We start from the raw sequence: 26,037 nt of genomic DNA on the forward strand, positions 1-26,037 counted from the left end.
GCCCTTGTAGATACAAAGACATTATGGTTTCAATTTAGAAATTCATCCTAGAGCTCAGCACCAGTTCCTTATTCATATAATAATAAATCAAATGATGTTGTGAATAGACTTGTTGCTCCCACCTCCCCAACTGATTGGAATGTGACATTTGACAGTTGGTTTACACACTTCCAATTGATGTTACATTTGATAACAGAACACAAATTGAACAGTGTAGGAACTGTATGCAGAATAAAGCAGAAATTCCAAATGAAATGTTGCAATTTCAAAATATAGAATTGCATAGTACAATCTTTGGATTTCAGAAAGATTGAACATTGGCCTCCTATATGGCAAAGTAAAACATACTGGTATTGCAGATGTCAACATTGCACCATGATGGAAATATTGATAGAGAAACCTTGACAAAACAGAAGGCTGAGATGGAAACTTTCTTCCACAAAACTAAAGAAGTAGATGTTGCTGATGAGTTATACAGCAACTATGATGTCCCTTGAAACACAAAGCACTGACTAATGTTTGCATTTTACTTGATCCTAAATATGTGTGGCATAATAGTTTCATAGTGTACAAAGAAAATAACATGTGAAAAATGTCATGGGGAAATTTTCTTACAAGATTGGAACAGAACTCATAACAGATCATTTACAGCATAGGAAAAACAAGATGTTTCTTCCCAGGGAAATATGCAAGAAATTGTGGAGTACCCTGGTGAGCTAACAGGTGAACAGGCAGGCACAGCATCACAAAGACCTGACACAACCACAGGAAAACCAAAAAGATGTTGAGTGTGCCCTACAGGAAGGGATAGGAAAACAAAACATACATGCCATCTGTGTAAGCAATACATGTGTATGGAACATACAGTTTTCATGTATGAAGACTGTCTTGGATGTGACAGTTGAAGCAAAGATTTCTGTGGCAGAATTTTGCTAATATTTACATTGTAGTTCACATAGGTTTTTATTTCTGATGTTACCTTTTAAATTTTTTAAGCAAGTAAATAGCTGATGTAACAATTTTGATGTCTATTCTAAGCATGCAATACATATTAAGAATTTAATACCTTATTTTATTTTATGTTCTTGTTAACTACACATTGTGTAATATAATAAGAACCTCCTGACAAAACAGCAAGACCAAAAAGATGTCAAGTATGTGCTACAAAGAAGCCAGGAAAGCAAAGCACATGTGCTGTCAGTGTAAGTGATAAGTGTGCATGGAACATGCTGTTTCATATGTGCAGACTGCCCTAGGTGTAATCATGGAAGTAAAGTTTTTTGTAACATTCTATTGGCATTTTCATTGCAGTTCATATAGGAATTTATTTCTGTTATTTTTTAGAATGTGTACACCAAAAAACAGTTGATGAAATTTTTGATGCTTTCTTATGAACACTTAATAAATATTAAAAATTTAATACTTTAGTTTTTCCTGTTAAATATTCATTGTTTAATATAATAAAACTCATAAAATTAAAATTAATAACCCATCAATAGAAATATTCTAAAGAATAAACATGGATATTATACACCCACAATAATGGGCCTTGTTATGGTTTGTGTCTGGATGTCCCTGCAAAGCCTCATTCAGTCATGGGGCAGGTTTTTAGAGTTTATAACTGACCCATGGTTCAATGCTGGGATTATGGGTGTGAATGCTACACCCCCCTGGGACGGATAGTTTGCATATGTAAGGGAGAGAAAGAGGCTGCTTATAGGCACTCCTCCCTTTTTACTCTTGTTGCTTCTGCTGTTTTCTGCCACTATGAACTCTTACCCTCTGCCATGTGCCACTGTGCCTTGGAGCCAGCCGAGTATGGACTGAAACCTCCACAAACTGTGAGCCAAACAAATCCTTCCTTCCTTAATTTTGGGCATCAGGTATTTTGTCCCAGCAGTGAGAGAAAAGTAGCCAAGACAGGCCTTTATGACAAAATTGGTGTTATGCCCCACAAGTAAAGACATCAGAGGTCCTAGGACCTGGGAAAGTTATAGGAATAGGCCAGAGGACAGGCTTCAGCTTCCCAAGGAGAGACAGAGGGGATGCAAGTCTCCATGGAATTAAGCCTCAGGGTGTTTTTATTCCTGCTAAGCCCCACCCAAACCCACCCATGACTGGCCCCTGAAGTAGCAACAAAGCACCCTCACTCCAGGTAATTGTTCCCAACCTGTCCCTGGGTACCGCCCACCCACAGCTCTGGAACTTCCTCCTGAGCCCATACTGCTGACCTCCTCTCCTCACCTGCGTAGACCTGACAGCCCCCACCTTGCTCTTGCTCTGCTGCAGATACTGACTTTGCTTCCTGTTGTTATCAACCATTCAAGCTGCCATTTGGAAGCAGAAATGGGAGAGGGGAAAACTATCATCCTTTTGCCTGATCCAAAAATATCACTCAAACTCTGTCCAGTGGAAAGTCTATGGTCCCATATCCATGAGAAAATCATGGGAATCATCTCATAGGACTTAATAATAGCTAAAGGAGTTCTTTTAATGGGTTTAAATGTTTGAAAAGGAAAGAATTCAATATTATGTCTTATAATCTATGTCCTAACTTCAAGGACAAAGTAAAGTGACATGGTGTGCACTTTTTATAGGGAGTTAAATGGAGTTTGATTTAGCCAGGTTTGAGGTGAGAAAGCTTAGTGCCAAACACTGCTTGACTATTTGGTTCAAGAATGAGATATTTAAATTCTTCACTTGGTTTTGTTCTTCCTGAGTCTTTGTATTGAGAACTACAGCTACATCATGGAAGCCAATGGTATCCGTAGGAGACAGGGACCCAAGCCGGAATGATGCAGTCTTGGTTTTCAGATACTGGAAAGACAGAAGAGCTGCAGAAGTCAGCAAGACCCTCTCAGAGACAGCAGAGAGCCAAGAATCAGAATCACTCTTTCCCAGCAGACCCTACACTGGTGGTTTCTATAGTAAGACAACAATCAGATAATAATAAGCAGTGGAAGGACCATGGGGAGACATAAGATACTTCCAGAGAAGCTGTCAGAGAGAGCTCTTCAGAGGAAAGACCTGGGGGAGCACATCATTGCCTGAACAGAATTTTGTGAGTTTGAGGGGCACGCTGTCAAGGTCCCAGACTGTGAATGCCCTCTCTTGTCAGCCACGTGAGGGCCAAACTCCAACAGGCATCCATGAACCTATTTCTTCTCCACCTGTACCTGTTCCCTGGCTTCTAGAATGAAAGAACAGAGAGATATTCAGAGATTTATTTGGGATTTCCACCTGAGTCTGTTATTCTTGGGTCTTTCATCTTGAGTTTTTCTCTTTTCAAAGGCCTTCCCCTTGATAGAACCTTGAGGGGTCGGTGTGCTGTGCTAAGTCTGAGAGAATCCTTTTGGATAAACGGGAAAAGGATGCCCTACCCATGGGGAGCTCATAGTTTAGTTTTCCAGAATTTTTAAATTATCTTTTTCCTTCTAGAATCATTTTATAATATCTTCTCTCATTTCTGAGAGGACTTTGAAGTCTAGACATTGTTCTGCACAGAAATTGTACCAAGTCCAGTTGTCCTGTTGAAGATCAAGGTGCCTGGCCATTCCTTCTCAATTTTTCTCTTAACTTTTTATAAAGCTTGTATGTCTTCTTCACAGAGAGCACACATGCTTTTCTGAAGAGTGGTTTTGCTGAGTAATGCTCTATTTTGTTAGCTGTTTTCTTCAAGAAGCACCAGGAATTTAGTATGGAGCTAGACACCCTCTGTCCTTGCCTTCAGGAAACTTAGAGTGCAGTGGAGGGACCTAGACTTATTATTAAGCAATAACCAGTAATACTAATAAGTAATAAGAGTGCAATGTTATGAAAAAAAAAAAGACAGAAGATACCTCAGCAGTCTGAGGGGAGTCAGGGGCCCTTTCTGAGGGCAGAATTTGTGCAGCTACATCTGATTAAGAGAGAGAGGAAGGCAGGCCAGGCCAAACATATTTCTTTGTTTATCCTTGATATTTTTCCAACTGAATAATCCAAGTATACAGGAATAGTGCTGGTTTTTGTACCCCTCTGTTTCACCTAGCCTTTATATGAAATTACAGCTTTTTAGTCAATGCCTTTGGATTTTCCAGGTAAATAATTATATGATAGGCAAATATTAATCATCTCAAGGGACATTCAGCATTTTAATTGTTTCCACTTCTTGGGACAAGAATTTGAAAAGTTTTTTTTCTTCTAGAAAATCTGGTATTCCCTGCAATGTGTCCTCAATGTTCCTGAGTCAGATATCACTAGATACCCTCCAGTGCTGGTACTTGAGATGTGGTGAACTGGTCCTCATTTTCATGAAATAAATAATTCATTCATAGACCAGAAGGAAAAAAAAAAAAGAAGAAGAAAGAAGAAATGAAGTAAAAATAAGCTGGAAGCCTTCCCCTTTTTGATTTGATCAGGGAATCCAAGAGAATATGATTCTAGCTGATGCTGTCCCTCCTGAGCACCACAGAGAAAGCCACTAATTGTCAGTGTGTGGCTCTTGTAATGTCAAACAATAGCAGACACAAGAAAAAAGCCAAATGCTTCTTAGCACAAGAATGGCAGGGGCTAATGTTATGAAAAGGGCAAGAACAAAGCTTTCCTAATAGCAGCAATGCTCTGTCTTCTGCCCAAGCTAAGACTGTGTCATCTCCACACGATGTGAGAGTTTCTTTCCTCTGAGATGAGCTACTGGGAAACAGCCATCGTAGGAGTCAGCATCGCACGCCTCTCTCACTACTCCTGGCGCAGCAGGAACCAGTTCTCTCCTGCACAGTTAGCAAGGTACATGAAGGGACAGAGGTGACCTATGAGAAGGCATGCAGTCTAAAAGAAGAGGGAAGACGTGGGAGAAGGTACGTGGAGAGGGGATTTCACGGACAAGCCAGTGTCAAACACAAAGAGATTGGATGGGCTGAAACATGCATGGTGGATTCTCTTTTTCCAAGATTTGGGTTTGGAAACGCCTTCCTTTCTGCTGGGCACAGTTGCTGATCATGTTAATGAAGGTCCTCACCTCTCCCACTGTTTGCTAACTGACAACTTTCTGACACTTCAGGGATGCGCTTCTCTCATCTCCCTGCTGCTCCTCCACGTCTGTTCTTGTCTGGACGGGTGATGAGACAGGGTCCAGGATGGCTTGTGCTTTACACCCTTCCCCCTCCTATGAATTGCAAGGTAGGCTCAACACTGGAATTAGGGATGAGACCAGATTGCACTGTTCTTTAGCTGGAAATACTCTTCAAGATAGAAAATAAGAGACCCTGATGATTCGAGTCACATGAGTCACGGACATATTAGAGAAGATAAAAGGCAGACAGAGGCAGTGAGCCTACAGGCCTGGTCACAGCCAGCCACGTGTCATTTTTCATGGAAACTCAGCTCTCTTGCTGATTAAGGCACCCATGCCCACCAATCAACCTCTTCTGGAGAAGGCAACCATCCTTCAATCAGCTCTCCAGCCTACTAACACTATGCTCATCAACCTCTTCTGGAGAAGGCAACCATCCCTCAATCAGCTCTCCAGCCTACTAACACTATGTTCATGACAGGAAGCTCTGGGACTAACATATATTATCCATCGCTCTGGGTCTTAATCATAGGATTATTAAGGCAGGTATTGATGATCACACATTTTTACTAAAGAAAAGACTGAGGCTCAAAGAGATGGTAGTGATATTATCATTTGATGATCCAACAACCACTCACCCTTCATCTTCCTTTCTAATAAGACCATGATTTTACTTAGACAGCCAGACTCTTTCTGCATAGGATGTCCTTCAAAGGTCCCACTGCCAGCCCAGGAAGGATACGGAGGACACTGTGGCTTCTCTGCACGAACCATGATGCCCTTTGCTGTGACTGCTTGAGAGGTTGGCATGTGACACACTTCCGGCTAGTACATTGTGATATTGTATCTCTAGAGTTCCTAGGAAAGCTTTCTTGCTAATAATAGAGACAAGCCCACTTCTTGTGTGGGACATTAGTTTTACATTGGATCTTGGAAATGCAGGCAGCCATTTTGCAATCAAGGCAAGCCATTTTGCAAAGTACGCAGCCATCTTGCAATCAAGAGTGCAGGCTAACCCATTGAGAAAAACAGAAAATACTGGAAAAAATCGAGGCTGTTCCTGTATACTGATGAACTCCTGAATGCACAGCATCCCTAGAGTTACCTTTGAGTACAACTGCTTAATACAGATCTAAATCCTTTTCTGCAATTATTTGATCACTCTGGATCGGGATTTTCCTTACTCCAGCCCCAAACACCCTGACAGATACAGAAGGCAGGTAACATACCTGAGGACACACAGCTCATAAATCACTGGGTTTAGATAACATTAAAGTTCTGTGGAGTTATAAATATCATACACTTTCTGCTCTGCTGGGGTATATAACAAAGTGAAGGGTAATTTCACAGGATTCATTAGACTCTTTCCCCACAGAAGGATCTTTCTGCTAGTCAGGCATCTGTCAACTATTTTGTCCTTTAAGAAGACTGTAAAAGTGTTTTAAAAAAATACAAAACAAATCTCTCTCTTCACAGTATTTTTCCCTTCTAAAACATCACAACTGGTTCTTATTCTGTCCATAATGTCAAGATAACAGGATTTAATTACCAAATTTATACACCACCAGCATGGCATAAATGCTTTGGCCTGGAATAAATAAAATGCAGGGTTTTTTTTAAAGAAAAGAAATGCTATATCAATATGGTGACAGCAGACACAGAGACAACGGTTTTATTTACTGTATCTCCTTGCAGGAACCAGTTAAGTCATTTCAAAGAGATTATTTGGTTTTAATGGCCCAGGATATTAAACATTGCTTTGCCGAGTAACACTGACACTGTACCTCAGGTACAGGAAGAAATCAATTTGAGACATAATGGCTTGATTGGGATCCTCTCTCTTTGTACATTCCCAAAGGGGGACACTTCCATGATCACTCTCCACTTAGGTGGGCTGGTGGTTGGGATATCATAGAGGCAAGCTGTTTAGTTGTCTCACTAGACCTGGGAGAGCCTTCTAGACTGGGACTCAGTAGCAACTTGTAGCCTCTACAATGTGCTCAAGTGTCAGAGAAAGAAGTAAATGAAAGAGAATAGGAAAGTGGGAGAAAGGGTGGGAAAAAGCCAGCGAAGAGACGAGCACATGTGGTGCCAAAGAATTCTATCAACAAAACCCTCCAGCACATGCTTCTCTAAGGCGTTGGGCTGCTTTTGTCTAGACTAAGTCCAAGTTCAAGTTGCAAGAGCCAGGGTCCTCTTTGGTTATGTTGTAGCTGATATGCATGTTGAGATCAAGTAAGAAGTGATTTCTAAACTTACTATCAGATTCCACAGGGCTCTAAGAAATCTCCCATAGAGAACATATGTTTCACCCAAAGCAGTTTTCCTTTGATCTATTTTGTACTTTGGACTTTCACAAAGATTTCCTTTGAAGAAAAAGTTCCATATTTTTTTATGTGTGCGAGCTGAGATGGAACCTGGGGCTTTGCACATGCTAAGCATACGCTCCAGCACTGAGTTACAATCCCAGCAAGAAGGGTTATAATTTTTTTAAAGTTTAGAAACTGAAGATCTAGTTCAATGTCTTCATTTTGCAGAGACTGAGGACTGGAAAGGACAAGTGCAAGTCCGGAGGTAGTCAAAGAGATAGGTGGAGCTGGAACCTGGTCTCAGATTCTTCCTGAAGAGATGAATGCACAGCACCGGATCGGCTGAGTTTTGAACTTCTAATCTCCCCTGAAACAATGATGCTAACCAGTAGCTCTGCCTTGTCTAGCCAGACATGAAAACAGATGTGACCCCATTCCAGATAGAACTTTCTCTTCAATTTACAAAGTAGAGATGCAGTCATTCATTTGGTGTTCCTTGTAAAGTCGGATTGACCAAGTCTCTTCACATGCCACAAGCTCCTGAAGTTTTATACAAGAACCCCACGCTTTTGTATCTTTCCTCACAAATATGAAGGAAGTTACACTGTCCCCAAAGCAGATTGTGGCCTCTTCCCCTCTTTTGTGTTCTACCATGATGTCAACAGTTCCACCGTGCACTCCAAAGCAACAAGGCCAATCATTCATAGGCTCCAAAACTGGCCTCCAAAACTGTGAACCAAAATAAACCTTTTCTCTTGATAAGTTGATTATCTCAGGAAGTTTGTTATAGTAACAGAAAGCTGGCTAACACAATGTAAGAACACATACATAGTGTTTACATTGCAGATATGGAAACAGGAAGATTCTAGAAGACTCCATATATTGGTCAGCTTTTAGAAGAAAAAGAAAAGAACCTGGTTGTGAGGAACACACCTTTGAGAGGAGGCTTCACAGTAGGTCCTAAGCAGTAGTCTGGGTCATATCTTGGCTCTTCCACATAACAGCTCAGCCAACAGGAGTAAATCCTTTAGCCTCTCTAGGACTCTGTTTCCACAGTTGTGTAATGGGAATGACAACAATAGGCCTGAGCTACCAGTTAGGGTAAAAGGGAGGCTGTGTGTGAGCCTGGCACACATAACAGAGGAGACACTCTGATGGCTCCACCATATTCTGAGTTATTTGGTGGAAGTAGCTTAGGAAGAAGGGAGCTGAAATCTTTTGATGAGTCTCAGAGAGACAAGTTACAGGCTAAGCTGCCCTGGAGGACAGACTGGAGTGTGTGTGTGTGTGTGTGTGTGTGTGTGTGTGTGTGTGTGCGCGAGCTGGGAAGGAACCTGTCACATGCTAGGAGGCAGCTCAGGGAAGCCCTTTCTCCTAAAGACAGGCCCAAGAGCTCTGCTTCCTTCTCAGAGCCTCTTTCATGTTGATACGTGTGTGTATCAGAACGACCTCAGAACAGTGGGCCTCTGCCTCTGGAAATGTTCAAGCCAAGGCCATGCAATCAAATGCTCCTCCCATTGGACACAGCAGGGACCAGATGACCCCCACCTGGGTGGTGAACATCTATAGTTCATCCTGGCATGCTCAAGGCCAAGGGCTTCCCAACCAAGGGTAGACTTCAGTCCACAGCACCACCATGAGACAGGTGCTATTGGTAATTGTTTTACAGAGGTCCGTGGATGGGAAATCACTCCCTTAGTTCTTTTTGTGTTAGTCTGACAAAATGCCTGATATCAGGTGCTTACAAAGAAAAGAATTTTCTTTAGCTCACAGTTTTGGGGGTTGAAAGTAAAAAGTCAGGTGGCCCCCATCTGGCTGGTCTCTGGTGAGGGCTTCTGGTTGTGTTACAACATGGTGGATGATGTCGCATATTGAGAGAATGCGCAGAGAGAGGTCACACAGTGAGAGAGGACAGGAGGCTCACCCTTTTATAATAACCCATTCTGAAAGAAATGATTCGACATCTGCAGAGACCTCACCCCGCCGGGAGACCAGCATGAATCTTTCCATGAGTGTGAGCATGACCCAATCACTCCATGAAGTCCCACCTCATGAGGGACCCCCACCACTTTTCAGTACTTCTACACTGGGGACCAGGCTTCCAGCACATAAACCTTTGGGGCACAAACCATATCCAAACCTCAGCAGGTCCTTGCCCAGAGATGCCCAGTTAGTAGAATTCAGAGTCAGAATCCAAACCAAACAGGGAAGCTAACCATTGTTCTGTACCACCCTACCAAGCCAGGGCTCATCCGTTTCCTGCCTGCATGCTGCTACTGACCAGAGCATCAGGTTACAAGGAGGATGGGAGCATGCGGACCTACCCACGTGGGCTGGCAGAGCATGGCAGGCACTACCTTCCAGCTGGGGTGGGGTTGAAGGACTCAAGCTGCTCAAGTCACTGTGACAGTCCTGACACTTGCTGGGGATTCTGGAGCTTCCTCCAGGGGTGCTGTCCAATAGCTGCTTTGCAAGCCCATGTTTTTTTATGTAGGCAACACCTGATCTCCCCAGCACTGCCGGGTGCTCCTCAGCCTTCTCTTCCGAGATATCCGGTCCCTGTATCCTCACTTGGCGTGGGTGTCACCAGCCTTGCTCCTGTTCTCAGCCAGCCCTTGCCCAGCCTTGTCCTGGTATCTCTCTTCCCTCCCTCGCCACACAGGGATCTGAGTCACTGACAGTGAGTGGGTGAGAAGCCGAGAAAGCAAAACTCAAGAAGTAAAAACCCCAAGGGCAGCAACAATTAATATTTAACTTGAAAATTTCCTGGGAACAGATAGTGCAGGCTCTTCATGTGTAAATTGTATGCAAATCATATGCAAACACTCTCCAAACCAAGACACCCTATAACTATTCCATGAACCTGCCTGGGCAGCTCTATGGGTAGCTTGAGAAGCTCTCACATCTCAATCCTGCTCCAGGCAGTACCCCTCAGGACAGAACGCCCGGGCGGGGCCTGCTGCTGACATCGCTCAGGTCACATCACCCCTCCCCTTATCCTCATTTCTTTACCACCATGCTTCTCCTGTCCTACACCCCAAATCCCCTCGCCAGTCCCTAAAACTGTCCTGAAGAATGCCCATGACTTCCTGATGACTAGATCCCAGAGCCTCTCCTTGAGCCTTTTGTCCAGCAGGGGCTAGCACTGCCAGTACCTGCAGCTGCTTGTTCTGTGACACTGGCCACCTGGGGCCCCTCCCTGTGCTGTCTGCCCTTCTCTGGCGCTGGGGCAGAAGCCTGAGTGGACCCCTATCAGCTGCTGTGCAGGTAGATGGTGTCTCTGGGGGATGTGGGCAGGATTTTCCTGGACTTCCGGTTGGTCTACATGTGACAGGAATACAGTTCAGTCCCCTCTCCCTCCCAGATCACCAGAGCCAGCTCCAAGTCTGGAGGAAGGGCCTTCCAGATTGAAGACAGAGGGCCAGATGTCTGTCCCTTTTCCTTCATGGCCTGGGGCTTTCTAGCAGGAAGCAGCCCCCAGATGGGCACTCCTTGCTGCATTTGAACTCTGACTGGGCCCGTGTTGGTCAGCTTTCTTTGAAAAAATACCAGAGAAAGTCAACTTAAAAGAGGAAAGGTTTAGTTTGGCTCATGGCTTCAGAGGTGTCCAAGGTCAACTGGCTCCATTGCTTGTAAGCTTGTGGAGAAGCAGAAACATGGTGGAAAGGCAGGGTGAAGAGGCTGCTCACCTGATGGCATCCAGGAATCAGAGAGGCAGAGAGACTGGAAGGAGAGGGGACAAGATACAGTCCCCAGGGTCATACCTGCATGACCCCTTCCTTCCAAGGCCCCACCTCTGAAAAGACATATTCGTTTCCCCGTCACTGTGACAAAAGCCCAGAACCCACATCTTAAAGGAGGACAGGGTTATTTCCGCTCACCGTTTTCAGAGGATTCAGTCCATGGTCCATTGGTTCCAAGGAGAAATGGCAGGACAGAGAGGCCTGGTGGAGGAAAGCGGCTCAACCCATGGCAGCCAGCAAGCAAGAGGGGGTTGGGGAGAAAAATCCCCCCTCCTAGGTCACACCCTCAGTGACAGGTCCTTCAGCACATTCAGCTGTGAGCTCATCAGTGGACTTCCCACTGATGCGACTACCACCCCCATGATCCAGTCACCTTTCGAACTCTCTGCAGCGGGCTGCGGGGCATTCTCTAAGAGGGCTCTTCGAGGAGCGAGAGTGGGCTGAGATTTAAAAGTCAGAGTGGGGATTTACAATAAAGAAAGAGAGGAGAGAATGTGCTTGGGGCGGGGGTGGCGCTGTGCCCTGGGGCCGCTCCCCCATCTGCACCCCAGGATGTGTGACGTTTGCCCCTTGATTCCATCGACATCATTCATTACATTACTCCCTGTGTCAGGGACCTTCTGTACCCACGGAAGAAGTGCTCATAAGATGAAGTGTGGCCTTACTAACCGCTTCAAGAGGAAAAACTAAAACAGTTACCACATGAAGCACTAGCATAAGGGAATAAGTGAGATAAAAGTGCATCCCATTTTCAGAAGTATTAAAATGTGGGGAGAAGTACGCACCTGAGATCTGGAGAGCTGTAATAGTAAGTGTGTAGTAGCATAATAATAGTGATATAATATATGCTATAGTAGTATAATCATAAAGGGCATTTTACTTTAATTACAACTCAGCTGGCTGAAAAAACAAAACTCACCACATCAGCTCAGGTAAAAAGAGCACAGGGCGCTCTGTGACATTCAGCAGGAAGAGAATGCATGTGGGCCCCAGGACCTGTGCTGGGAACTGAAAGGTCATGGCCAGTGGTGGCTGCCACCCTCCCCATGCCCAAGCTGCACCTTGTTCTCTGCGGACTTGTGTCACACTCCTCTCCACTGCTCACTTCCTCTGCCCATTCAAGCTTTCTTTTGGGATGGGCTCTGTCTCTAACCTTGGCGATGACATTTGCCCTACACACACACACACACACACACACACACACACACCCCTGATTCTAAATCCCAGGGGGTGCTCTGTTATTCTCAGGGTAATGATTTTGCCCTGTATTTCATCACCACCTCCACACTGCAGGAGCAGGAAGAAGGCGTAGACTGAGAATGAACTCAACTGAGTTGAAAATTAAGAAAATTCTGTAATCCTAGCACTCAGGAGGCGGAGGCAGGAGGAGTGTTGCAAGTTCAAGACCAGCCTGAGCTATAATGTGAGCTCAAGAAAACATAGGTTCAAGCAATCTTGCAAGTGTGCCTGGAGGCCTTACGAGACGGCTGCTGTATTAACAGAGGTTAGAAAGTACGGCTCTTGCTGGTCAGGCATTGTGTAACTGGTGCCAGCAAAAATCCAGTTTGGTGAGAAGTGGCTTGGGTGTGGTCTCAGTCTGGGTATTTTCGGGGAAGGGTTGTTGTACAGAAGATCAGCAGAGGTTCACAACGTGTGAGGAAACTGTGGTTTGGCCCAATCCAAAGGACTTGTCCAGTGCAAAGGGTCAGCTGCAGACATAGCTGAGATCTGACTAGCCATGGCCTGCTAGCTCCATCGTGAGTGCCCTGAACCAATGCTACTTCATTTTTACTTTTTTTCCTTGGTAAAACAAAGGCATCTTCCATTCCCATGGCCAAAATTTATCCATAGGAACTGGGTCCATCTTCAAAGGAACCCAGGAAATGCTATCTTGGCTAGGTAGTTCACTAAGGGGTGACCAGCTGTCTCTGACAGTTACTCATCTGTCAGGCAATGGTAGAGGTGGCATGGAGGGAGTGTCCAGAGGGGCCTCGTGGTGGAAAGGTGGCTTCTGGAGTGTTCCCCTCCAGCAGAGCCTGTGAACAGGACTGGGAGCAAGAGTTCAAGGAGCGCAACCCCACCCTGGGCTGAATCCACATCTGCTCTTGCATTGCGCACTACACAGACACTCACGGGGCAATCTACAGGGGTCAAGTTTGTATGTGAAGGCTCTTCCGTGAGTTCTAGGAATGCGTCTTCCTCTCAGTTTCCTGAGAGGGTGGTCAAGCGGATTAGCTGAGGCAAAGTATATAAAGCAAACAGAGTATGTCTAAGACCTCTCATACTGCCAACCATCTGGGAAAGGAGGAGACCAAGGATCAGGAGAGGAGCCTCAGGCTCAAATTTGTGATCCTCCTGCCTCAGCCTCCCAGACTGCTGGGATTACAAGCATGTGACACTACTGGCAGCCCATCTAGGAAGAAAGTTTAGCATTTTCACTGGTTTCCATCTCTGGTGCCTCCCTCGTTCAGGGGCTCCAGTTCTGGATCCTATTTATTCTGCAACCAGCATAATGGAACCTCCTGCTGACACTGGAGATGCTCAATAAATGGGAGAGTTTTCTTTTTAGATTTGAGTGCCCAGAAGTAGAATGGCCAGTGCAGGTGGGGGTGCCCTCTGATCCTGCTCAGTCCAGACACTGGGGCTTTCTTTCTTTGCCTTTTGTGGTTCTTGGGGAAGAGATTCTCCAGTTCTAGGGCACACAGAACTAACTCCCACTCCTGGAGATGCTGGTTTTGGTAAGCCTGGGGGGCCTTCATGATAGGAAATTTTGAGCCAGTAGCTGACTGGTTGAGATTTGAGAAATACTGCAGAAATGGACATGTCTGTGGCTTAAGCTGACTTTTCTCATCAACATAATTATTTCTTAATACAATAATCAATATGGTGCTCCTGGGATACAACTCCTGTTTGCTCTTCCTGTCACGGTCTCCGGGGGCTGGAGGATGGGGCAAGAGTTGTAGGAGCAGAGGCAAGGTGACAGCGGGAGTTCCTTTAGCCATAAAACTTGCACAGCATCTGCAAGCCCAATATTAACTTTTCCCCCTCAAACTTCCATGGAAAGCCAGTGGGTTTTCAACTTAGGCAATATCTGTGGTCATCACAAGGACCAAAATGTGCAGACCAATTGGAGACACTGAGACACTATTAGCAGTATTAAGGCTGGGTAGTAAGCCAAGACTGGGGAGTGCAAAATATCTCTTCAGGGTGCTGAAAAATCCTTTGAGGTCCCAGGTCATGTTGACTTCAATCATTTGGCTGGCCCCAAATGGTACCTGTTGGGTCATCTTTCCTGGAGTAAGATGAGAACCTGAGTACAAACGGCCCAAGCACAGCTTTCCCCAAAGATCCTCCCTCCCATGTCCAGGCACAGGATAGGATCTAAGTTCTCTGAAAATAACATGGGATTTTTTTCTGATCACAGAAGAAATATACAACCATCGTAAGTAGCTTTTTTGAAGGTGTGGAAAAGCACAAAAGAAAAAACAAAAGCCACCTGTAATCCTACCACCCAGAAATAGCCATTATTTACATTTTAGAGTAACACACTACCAGTTTTTCCTATGCATATATTTGCATAAAATTGCATACATCAGATTTGGATTTCACCAAATCCCTTGTTCTGTAACCTGCTTGCTTCACTTAACAGCACATACTGCTTCCCCACACCCTCAAATGTGCTCTGACAACCTCACTTTTAATAGCTCACCATACTCCAGCACATGGATGCACAACAATCTAATGTGAATATTTAGTCTATGTCTAGTTTTTGTTTTTATTTTATTTCTGTTATTATAAACCATATTGTATATTGGCAATGGTTTTCTCAGGATTGATTCTGAGAAGCTAAGTTCTGAAAGGGTTTTGCTTTTGTTTCTAAATTTTAGATGAACATCACCAAATTGTAGATATCAAATAACATTTCAAGAAGGCATAACAAAGACCAGGGACTCAGGTCAGGCTTCAGGCGTGGAGAACAGTGTTGAACAGAGGACAGTCTACATCAAGCTCCATTTCGGACACCATGAAGACATTTACTCGGTCAGCTTGGAATATTAGAACTTTCTCCCCACACCCTATGCCTCCCCTCAAAAAACACCCAAATCCTAAGAATTCCTTAAAAAACTGTAGAAAATTTCCCTTCTCTGATGATATTCAACCCATTTTGGGGATCCTATGCAAATCTTTAGGTGGCCTACAGCAATTATTTCTAAAAACTAGACTTTTGACAGAAGTACATTTAACTTTTTTTTAAATAGCATTTTTAGTGCATGCTATTATCATTGCTACTTATTCAAATGTGTTGATGGTAGAGTGGGTGGAAGGGTGATGTTTGTGTTGGCATGGCAACCGCTGACTGATTGAATTCCCTGTGATGGCTTCTTTGACTTGCATGGGGCCAGAAATGGATTTTTTGCCTCTATGTGTCATGGGCTCATGGTAGAGAAAAGGTTACTCACTGATGATCTAACCCATTTTTATTCCATTTATATTTTTAGTTTGTACCATCTTTTGGGCTAATAAGTTTAACTAGTTTACTTCTCACTCTGTAAGTGTAAGCTTTCTTTTCTACAGTTGCCTCTTTTTGACCGTAAACTAGGACTCCAATTTATTGTCATAACTACTATTGATTGGACCCTTGTTACAGTACCACATACTATACAGGGTACTTTATACAAGTTTTCCCTTTAATCCTTAGAAAACCCTATGATGTGGGTACTACTCTTACCTTTCTTTCCTAAACAGATAAGAAATTAAGATGGCATTTATAAGAATCCAGAAGGATGCAGAGTTTACAAAGATAGGAACCCAGCTCTAGAGGCTAAAGGCTGAACCACTCCTCTACCCACTCTCACCACGAAGACTGTAGGCAGCATCCTCTTCCTGCTGTGGGGATGGATCTCAGATTTGTGGGGTCAGTCCATGGTTAGGCACAAGATTTTCCCCCGTAGTATAGCCCCTGGATGGGGCCTTTCCCAGGTGGTCTAGACTGGAAAAAGTTGGCACCTTAGTCTGTCCTCATGTAAATGTTCCTTCTTTTATTTGCTTGATTTAAGGAACTCTGCAAAGTAAATAAGGTTTTCCCCTCTCTTTTACTGTTTGCACAAATAATAGTCTCTTTGTCTCATCAACTCCCAGTTCTTTCAGCTATAAAATCTAAGCACTAAAAGCTCGCTCATGTGAGGAGTGTAAAGATGGTATAAGTAGACTCTATAGAAGGCCTGTGCACAGGGTCTGGCACATAGTAGGTGCTTACTTGCCTCTGTGGCACATAGTAGGAGCTTACTTGCCTCCGTGCCTCTTCCTGGACTTCTGACGCATTGAGGCTCCCTTGTGGAGCTCCAGGATGACCGTGCTCTCCCTGTCTCCGCACTCCTCCTGACAGCCGGGCACAGACCCGATGGGCTCCTCCAAGGGTCCCTCCAGGCCATGGGCTCATGGCTCTGTGGATCGTAGACTGGTGCTCAGTGGATCATGCCATCCAATGCTTGGTGCTGGAGAAGATGGAGCAGGACCCAGGAGAGCCATGTAGCGGGTGGACACAAGCATGAGAAACCCTCCTGGTGCTCTGGGAAGGGCAACTCTGGCACCAAGAATGAGGGCTGATGCCCCACATGCTGGCTCATTAGTTGTCCAAACTGAGTGAAACACGAAACACTAGTGATGAGTGCCTGGCGACACCCTCAGGGAGGATGGCACAGACGCAGTCACAGAAGAGAGCCATTCTGGGTAACTGGACGCCCGGGTGGGGCCTGGGCTACTACCCTCATGGCTTTATCAGAACTGTGGGCGACACTCTGTACCTCACAGCCTGACCCTGTCATCCATGACAGAAGATCCCAAAGAAGGCTCCTAATGACACAGGACAGACACAATCCACTGCGCACACAACAACTCAGAAAATGTACGATCCCAACACTCTGTAACTACCTAACATGGAAAAAACACGAAAGATACTGCTGCTCAATTTTCTATCACTGGAAACTATGGACCCGAGGTATTCAGCTTCTAAGAACAGCTTGATTTGGACTCATGGTTTTAGAGGTTTCGGTCCATAATCTTTGACCACTTTGCTTGGAAGAGAGGCACCGAACTGTATCATGGGGGTTTGTGGTGGATGAAGGAGGCCTCAGTTCATAGCTGGGTACCACAGAGAAAGAGGAGGAGGCTGGGGTCCCACAGGTCTCTTTGAGGACCTAAATGACCCCTAATGACCTCAGATCTCCCGCTGGACCCCTAAAGGTTCCACCATCTCCCAGGGGACTGCCCTAAGGATGGAGCCTTCAACACAGGGTCTTTGGGGGACACTCCAGATGCAAAGCACAAAAGGTGGGCTCCAAAATTTTAACAGCATCCGTCTTTGAGTGGTTGGATTATGGGTTTTATGGGTTTTTGAGGTTTTATGGGTATTTGAGGTTTTTATTTCTGTGTTTTCAAATAAACAATTTTCTCTAATAAATATTCTCTTACTTTGCAAGGAGAAATGAATAAGAACACTTTTCTAAAAATCACAATCATGCTGGGGATATAGCTCAGCTGCACAGGGCCTGCCTGGCAAGTGTGAGGTTGTGAGTTTGATACCTGGTACCAAAAAAAAATCACAATATTTTACTGGGCCTTAAGGCTCCAGAGGTAATGTTTCCACTGGCTTCAGTAAACTGAGTTCTATCAAGAACACTAGATGGTAAAGTTCACTGAATACCTGTCACATTGTGAGTCACTGTTCTGGATTCCATGGTAGGAGAGATGTGAGCAATTTGTGGAGGTTCAAGCGAATCAGAGAAGGTTTTTCAGACAAGGTCAGGGCTTGGCCGTGCCATGCCACTGAAGACGCGGGCCTCACATGGGTGACACCCACATAACACAGAAGGTTGTCACAGGTGCACATTCTCGGGCCCCACCCCAACTTGGGTCAGAATCCCTGGAGTAATACAGAAATCTGTCTCTAACCACAGCCCTCCCGATGATGCTGAAGCACCTATAGAGTGGGAAAAGAACCAGGCACGATTACATCGCAAAACAACCCTCAGGTCTTGACTGCTATAGTGACAGTGGTTACATCCGTGCTCAGGTGTGTCTATAGTCATGCACTTCTCCAAGCACAGGTGACCACCCAGGCACCTGTGTCCAGAGAACTTCCAGTCACCGAGGCAGAGGAGACCAGAGCATGGCCAACTATGACCTTCAGCTCAGCAGCTTCCTTGCTCATGTGTCTTTGGCCAGAGCAAATCACGTGACCAAGTCCGCCATCAGTGGAGCTGGGAGCATGAATCCTCCCCAGGAAAATGCAACACAATCTTCAGAGCTTTTATTTTGAGAGAATTATAAATTCACATGCATTGTAAGAAATAGTACAGAGAGACCCTGTATACTTTTCACCCGGGAGACATCCAGCACAGCGAGAGAACAAGTGACAACCCGGAAACAGATACAGGTGCCATCCTCTAAGCCGCTTCAGATGTCAGCAGTTTCACGTTCACACACTGATCTGTGTGTGCATATGTGCATGTGTTCTATGCGGTTTTATCATCCTACAAATATTTTTAAACAGTAATGTAGTCTATTGCGACAGGTAAAACATTCAGACTGTTTGACTGGGAAGTGAGGCATTGTTCCAGACCGCTTTCCCTTTTGATAGGATCCATGTCCCTGAAAATTTCATTTGGTGATAGAGACTAAATCAGAGTAAGTAAAAAGTCCTGAAGCCTGTGCTGAGCAGTTTGTAGTTGGGGCAGGCGTTCATAGGGTTGGCTCACCCATTATCTGCTCCTCTCTCTGGTGGCGGAGGGTGGGGGTTATGTTGGGAAAGCCTCCCACCCTTACCTCAAGGCACGAGTGCAGGTCCGGTTGTCCCCAGGCTGAGCTTTAGGGGTGGGCACCTGGCTCTGGCCTGACCTTGCAGTGTGTTCTATACCCCTGGCTACCATCACTGGTTCTGAGATGAGCACATGAAACAAGCTGATCCCCTAGGAACCAACCCAGGAACTTTACTGAAGCTACTGAGAACAAAGCTGCCTTTTCCCTGAGGTTGCCAAGGTAGTAAGCAATAACCTTGGATCTGTAGGGCAAGTCTAGCTGAGAATGCAATCAATGCAAAAGACGCAGAAAGAAATCCAAGCCCCGGCGATGACATTGCAGGATCTTCTGGCTCCAACAATGCCTGATGTTATTAACTACTTTTAGACTTTTCCAACCTTTTCTTTTTATTCTTGCTTAAACTATTTTAAATTAGCTTTTCTGCTACCTGCTCAGTCCTAAGTCACCCAAGCATTGGAATTCCCAATGCTTGATAGGGTAACAAAGAAGGTAATAGCTCTCTTTCCAATGTTTAAAGGAAGTACATACAGAAGGACACACACCTCATGTGTGTGTACATACTCACATGCAGGTGGGCATGAGTGTATATATCTTCTATATTTTCTCTCCGGCTATCTCTTCCCTGTTCAGAAACTACGTACCTAGAAATGTCAGGTGACAAGGCCAGGAAAATGGAATGTATACTCCTCTGTGCCCTATCCTTTGGTTGGGTTTTGCTATATTTGTAAGAGAATTTTCAGATCTGCAAAAAAAATTTTTAAATGTGCAGAATGCTTATGACTGTGAGACTGATTTTACTGGGCAAATTTTGAAACTAGTAAACATGGAGGCTTTAGAGAATGCTAAAGAATCAAATGAACAGGGTTCTTTGGGATTGGCAATGTTACTCCCCCCTAGAGGTTTCCGGCCCGGTCTGAGTGTTCACATGGCAATGCAGGTGATTTGCTAGCTGACTGACACATGTTCCTCCTTGAACAGAAAACTGCATGTGTGTGTGCATATGTGTGTGCATGTGAATCAATAAAATATGCAAATGAAGCCTCAAACTTTGCAGCATGTAAATGTGAGTATTTTAATTTCCCTTGATACAGACAAATGCAGCCACAAGCAGTTTCTTTGGGACTTTTGTCATCTGCCACTTTCAGACAGTGGGGAGCTGTGCAGCAATTAGCCAAGGAGGAGGCAGAACTACCTGCCAGCCTGTGCAGCCCGCTCCCCTAGCGGGGGAACCAGCTATCCCCAAAATGCACATGTCCTCCCAGGAAGCATCTCAAAAACTATGAAAAGTGAGTTCTAAATTGTGAAATTTACTCTGCTCCAAAAAAGCTGCCATTTGGCTGCTATTGTGTTTCTGAAACCCACTGTCAGGAGCGTTTGTGCCTGGGGAAACTTACCTGCAGCCTGATGTGAAGCTGTGTCCTTTCGTGGAAGGTACAGTCAGCCTTCCCAGCCCCAGTCAGACAGAGTGGCAATGGCCTTGTCACCTGGCTTGACTCTGCGGCTTACAAGCCAGGGGACCCCAGCTCTCGGCTCCCCAGAGTCAGCTTCGCTTTCTTTATGTGTAAAATAGCACAGATGCCTACTTCAGAGCATGGTGGTGAAAATTACAAGGAGGATAATTAAGTCATGATCGCTTTGCAAACATTAAAACTCCATGAGCACATGGAGTCAGCACATGGTCACCCACTGCTGACCCTATGTCTGTGTTCCAGAGCTGCACAGTGGGGTTTCACATATACATGCTCATGTATGCATACAAAAGCGCACACAGGCACACACACCAGTGAAGCCAACCACATGTAACAATATGTGAGAAAAAATATATGAGTCGGCCTGTGTACTTTGGGGTTTAACCGCTGGAGATGATCAGAAGGGACCTAATTGGAAGTAAAGTTGGGCTACAAAAAACAACCGATCCCCAGGTACTGAAAAACTGACTGAAGTTAATATTATTTCTCAGCACTGGCCAGCTCTTAAGAGAGTAGGGTCTGCATCTGGGGCCAGAACCAGTCTGAGTCCTTGCCCACCTGGCCTCACACCCTTTTGCTGCCTTCCCGTCTCTGAGTCACCGCCTCATCCTTAGGACAGAATCGGAGATCATCAGAGCTGGCTGGGGCGAGGATTAGGGGCTATAACAGGGGGAAAGCAGTCAGCCCTGTGGCTGGCAAACCAAGAATGCCACAAATGGCTATTATTTGAAAAAAACCCTTCAGATTCCAGGCGAGTTAAAGAAAAGTATTTTTTAACAAGGCGAAAATAGACACAAAAACTGCCACATTTGTCAGCAGATTAGGCTCTATCTTTTCTGCTTTCAAGTTGACTATTTTCTCTTTTCTTCATTGTCACCTCGAGTGCATCTTGCTCTGATTTTATATAAACCCTGCATCCCAATAGGGAAGCCCTGTGGAAATGAAACAATGATATTTCCAATTTTCAGGAAGATTTCAGTAAGCACAGCCCTGCACTGGCAATGCTCTGCATTAACCTGGGGGAGGGTGAGTCTGTTCCCAGCATCGAGACTGTTCTAGGAAAGGTTTGCACAGAGGGACAAGCCAGGGAAGCTGGAAGGATTCCCAGATCCAACCGAGTCAGGTCTTTCCAGTTCTGCTTCATCATGTTGCTTGAAATAAATTCTCAGAACAGAAGATTCTGCCACATTCAGGGCAAAAAAGTTCTGAAACTCCATATAGATGTCATTTGGCTGATTAGCTACTTTAAGATGGTCAGAGCTGTTTTCTTTTCCATTGGCATCAATAATCAAGAGCTGACACTGGTAAATGGGAAATATTTTGGAAATACCACAATCAGTGTTTTGAGATTCAATTGACCTCATCCTACGAGAGCCAAAAACCATCTCGCTTGCTTCTGCCTCACTCCAGACGTAGGCTGCAAATCCTATTTCAATAGTAAAATGATGTCTCCATGATTGGTTTAGGAACAGTACTGTATCTTATTAAACTTTAGGTGTTTGGTGCTCAGCACAGTTGTTAGAGTGGATAATAATCTGTATAATGTCTTTAGAAACATTATACAGATTTTTTGAAGAAAAATAAACAATTTTGTATGCAACAAAAATACTAACTACTTTGAAGCTGTATGCAGCTAAGCAGATATAAATGACAGATGCACTGATCCATGTCTTCTATATGTATTTACTGGGAATCTACTACATGCCACACCTAGCTCTAAATGCTAGAGACAGAAAGACAAACAGGGCATGATTCCCACCTTCATGAAGTTCAGACTGACAGGAAAGAAGGGGTACTTCTCAAGGGTCGTGGGTACAGACAATATAATCTACTTGAGCCAGTTTAAACAGAAGGGGATTGGTTAAGGTCCATAAATATCTCACAAAGTAAGTGGGAAGAAACAAGCTGTAGGCTGAGCTTCCAGGATTTCACCAATATAGCCTGGCAAAGGCAAGCTGTCTCTGCCCCAGACAGAGACCTCTGAGTCAGGTTGCTATTACTACCAGTGCTGGCTCCACAGCCACGTCACTCTGCCACCACACGAGCCCGCTAAATGAATGGCCCACGTCCGGCTTCTTTTCCCATGAAACCTACATCTAAATCCAAGTCCTGCCTGAGTGTATCTGACTGGCAGACCATAAATCACTATCTGCACCCTTGCAACAGAGGCTGGAAATGTGGGCGCTGCCATCTAAGTGTGGGAGTTGGTGAAGTATGCCGTGGGGAGCTGGTGATGTATGCCGTGGGGAGCTACCAGAATATGGAGAAGGTGTTTAAAAGACATGGGACTTCTAGGAATGACTGCTCTCCACTACAATGGTTAATAAATGCTGGCAGGGTGAAATGGGAATGACACGACAAAGCATATGCAGAATGCTGTGGGATTACAGGGAATGTTTAAATCAGCAGGATAGGGGCATCGTGGTAACTAATCCTTTCCACTGGGGATTGACTGGGTAAGATTTAGCCAGGCAAAGAAGTGCAGAGAGAAGATATTCCATTAACATTCAATATTCAAAAAATATTCAAGTAGTTTTGAGACCTAATAGGCTTCATGTTATATACCAAGGATATAGTTATAAGCAAAAAGCCCTTGCCTCACCCGGATGGAGCTGACAGTCCAGAACAGAGGGAGGAAAACTGCAAAGGTTTTGCTGGGAGGCCAAGTGTAGCCGAAAAGGGAATCATGGTGCCAGGCTTCGGCGGGGTGGGTGCTACGATTTGGATAGTGCCCCTCTAGGGCCTATGTGTTAAAAGCTTGGTTGCCAGCCTGTGGAGCTGTTGGGAGGTGGTGGAAACTTTAAAAGTCAAGGCCCGGTGAGAGGAAGTTAGGTCATTAAGAAGTGTCCTTGAAAGGGATACTGGGGCCCCAGCCCCTTCCCTCCCCTCATTGCCTCCCAGCCACCGAGAAGTGACCCGTTTCCTCCACCACACAGTCCTGCCATGATGTGTCCCTTTCCACAGGCCAAAAAGCAGTGGGTCAACCCACCAGGGACTGCACCCTCTAAAACTGTGAGTCAAAATACAAACTTCCTTACCTATAAACTGATTACCTGAGGTGTTTGTTACAGTAGTGGAGAGTCAGCTAACACAGGAGATGCCAGTGGAGGCAAAATTGTCTCTGTCCTCACCCTAGCTTTTACGTGAGCACTGGCCCAGAGCTAATCCACGTGTCAGCCAGTAACTTCTAAATTAACAAGAAGCAAAACTTATCCCAGAGACCATGGTGAGCAACTGCTGCAATCTAATTCTTTAAGGCCTGAACTAAAGAGCAAAGAGAGAATTCATGAGGTGACTCATGGAACTTGCAAAAAGAATTCATCTGCATATAAGATACAAGAGTTAAGAGAGATGATGAGAGAACCCAAGCTTATGTAAACAGAAGACGCAAGATCTATGTGGTCCAAGGTGCCCTGACTAGAGGATGAAGGTGTTATTGGAAAAAATGAACGACAGAAGGGAGGTGGGGAAAGACTCTGGGTTAGTGTCTCAAATGGTGCAGCCTTGTCCCATTCTAGAACTTTTCCTTTGCAAAGCAGGTTTATTTATCCTCTGCCAGTGCTGAGGCCCCGCCTAGCCTTCCCTGACAGGGGAGGGAGCCCCTGCAGGGTGCAGGTGGGAAGCTGCAGGGGTCGGAGGAGCCGCAGCCTGAGGGAGCAGGTGCAAGCCCAGCCAAATGTTACCAGGCAAGGAGGTGGAGACACAGCCTGAGCTGGGGAGGGGTAGTTTTTGCACTCCTCACTCATTCACTCATTCATTCATTCAGTGAAGATTTACTGAAGGCAAGGGTCTAGGACTAAAAGAATCATCCTTGCTCTCAAGTTGTTACCAGCTAGAGGGTCCAGCATCAGGGCATTCTCAGTGAGATAAAAGGCAGTGCTTGGGAGGAAGGCTCCAGCATTGTCCAGTGGGCTGCAAGGAGCATGATTCGGAAGTCCCAGCTGGATAGCCGTGTTTATGTGTGGGTTTCAGCTCTGCCCAATGGGAGCAGGTAAGAGACAGAGACGGGAAACAAACAAGAGTGACCACAGGCAGCAGTGTCCCTAAACAGTGTCAGTTTGGCCACCAGAATGCAGTCTATATTATCATTAAAATTATTAGTTCAAACCTATCGTTTATTGAGCACTCACTATATGCCAGGCACCGTACCACGTATTCGTCTTGATTTGCACATTTAATCCCTGCACCAAGCCTACGATGAGAAATTTCACTGTGGGAGAGACTGGGCCTTCCACAGCGGAGACAGGTCAGCACCACACAGCTAGCAAGTGCTGGGGCGGGGCATGACCCCAGGGTTGTCTGCTTCCGGCTGCTGCTCTCAGGGACCCACTGGGCCCTGTTCCATGTAGATGTGTGGGCATCCGGGCCACGGCTAGCTCTGACCCCTGCTTGTTCTGGTGGGAAGCAACAGCTGACCCTCGCCTGTGCGTCTCCAGCAGCTGCAGGTGGGCTGGAACGGGGAGGCTAGGAGACCCTGCGCTTGCGCCATGACCGGGGGTTGGCTCAGCAAGGTCTCACCTTCCATGGACAGCCTGTGTCAGATGCGCCGCCTGTTCTGACAGTAAACAAAGTTCAGGGGACCAGCGCAGATTGGAGAGAGGTGAGGCGAGGGGCTGGAACAGTGAAGGCCGTCCCCGGTTCTCAGGATGCCAAGGTTGCTTTTCCACAAGGCTCACGCTGAAGGGAAGGGTGAATCTGTCAGAGAAGGCTGGGAAAAGGAGGGCCTTCAGAATGGGGTGTGGTCTAGTGGTAGAAAACTACAAGGCTGCTTGTGTATCACACAAAAGAGTAACCCGTACAAGGAGCAAAGGAAAAAGGGGATGATGCCTTTGAGACCAGAGATACAAGACCAGGAGAGAGATTTCTTCACGGATGCAGTTGCTTTTACCTGTTGCAATTGCCATCTCCATTGAGCCTTTGTCTATTTCTCCTAATACTCTTCTCCATAGGTGCATTTTATGGAATGCCCACTGTGAAGAAATAGGTGCATTTAAATAAAATTGAACATTAATGTGCTGATCGATCTTTGCACTGGAAATTAGGGGGCCAATTTGTCTGGGTCAGTCGTGTCACCATTTAGATGCTGATTTATTCCCCTGGCTTCTCCTTCCCTCCAGCCTCCCTCCAGCCACTTGGCTGGGACTTCGTACCTGCTGCCCCCACACTGGGGTGGCACAGCTGCCTTCAGCATGGAGGGAAAACCTGAGTAGACCCTGTTGTCTTAGCCTGCTCCAGGTACTCTTAGTTACTAGCTCTCAGTTGACTTAAAATCATCCATTTAGAGGCGTAGGTAACACCTCTGCCATGGGCCTATGGTGGATGAAATTTGATAGCACATGCACAGGGCAACAGTGACTTCCTAACCCGCAGTCTCTGTGTCCCACGCGTCAGCCCAGAGTGTCCCCAGCATGGACAGCTCGCAAGTAAAGCCTGTGTTGCAAAACTGGTTGTCTCTGTGATTGGCATTCTGGCTCTTCAGAGCCCAGGGCCTTGGAACTCAACTGGGGTAAAATGCCAGGCGAGCTCAGCAAGGAAGCGGCCTTCCCACTTCCCACTTGTGCTTCCCGCCTCCCGCCTCCCAGTTCCCACTTCCCGCTTCCCACGGGGAACTGCAGGGTGGCTTGAGAGAGGGGAACAGGGCCTGAGAG

The 26,037-nt window shown here is 45.6% G+C and overlaps 1 long non-coding RNA gene across 1 annotated transcript; it reads right to left on the reverse strand.

Moving 5' to 3' along the window:
• Positions 1-10,996: 10,996 nt before the first annotated feature.
• LOC106150312 lies at positions 10,997-12,137 on the reverse strand. Its single transcript, XR_001237046.1, has 3 exons — positions 12,022-12,137; positions 11,241-11,303; positions 10,997-11,082 (listed from the first exon to the last, which is right to left on the reverse strand). It is a non-coding gene; the product is annotated as an uncharacterized LOC106150312 (long non-coding RNA).
• Between the last annotated feature and the right edge of the window lie 13,900 nt (positions 12,138-26,037).

Source organism: Chinchilla lanigera, unplaced genomic scaffold, assembly GCF_000276665.1.
Source record: "Chinchilla lanigera isolate Chin_1 unplaced genomic scaffold, ChiLan1.0 scaffold00070, whole genome shotgun sequence".
NCBI lineage: Eukaryota > Metazoa > Chordata > Mammalia > Rodentia > Chinchillidae > Chinchilla > Chinchilla lanigera.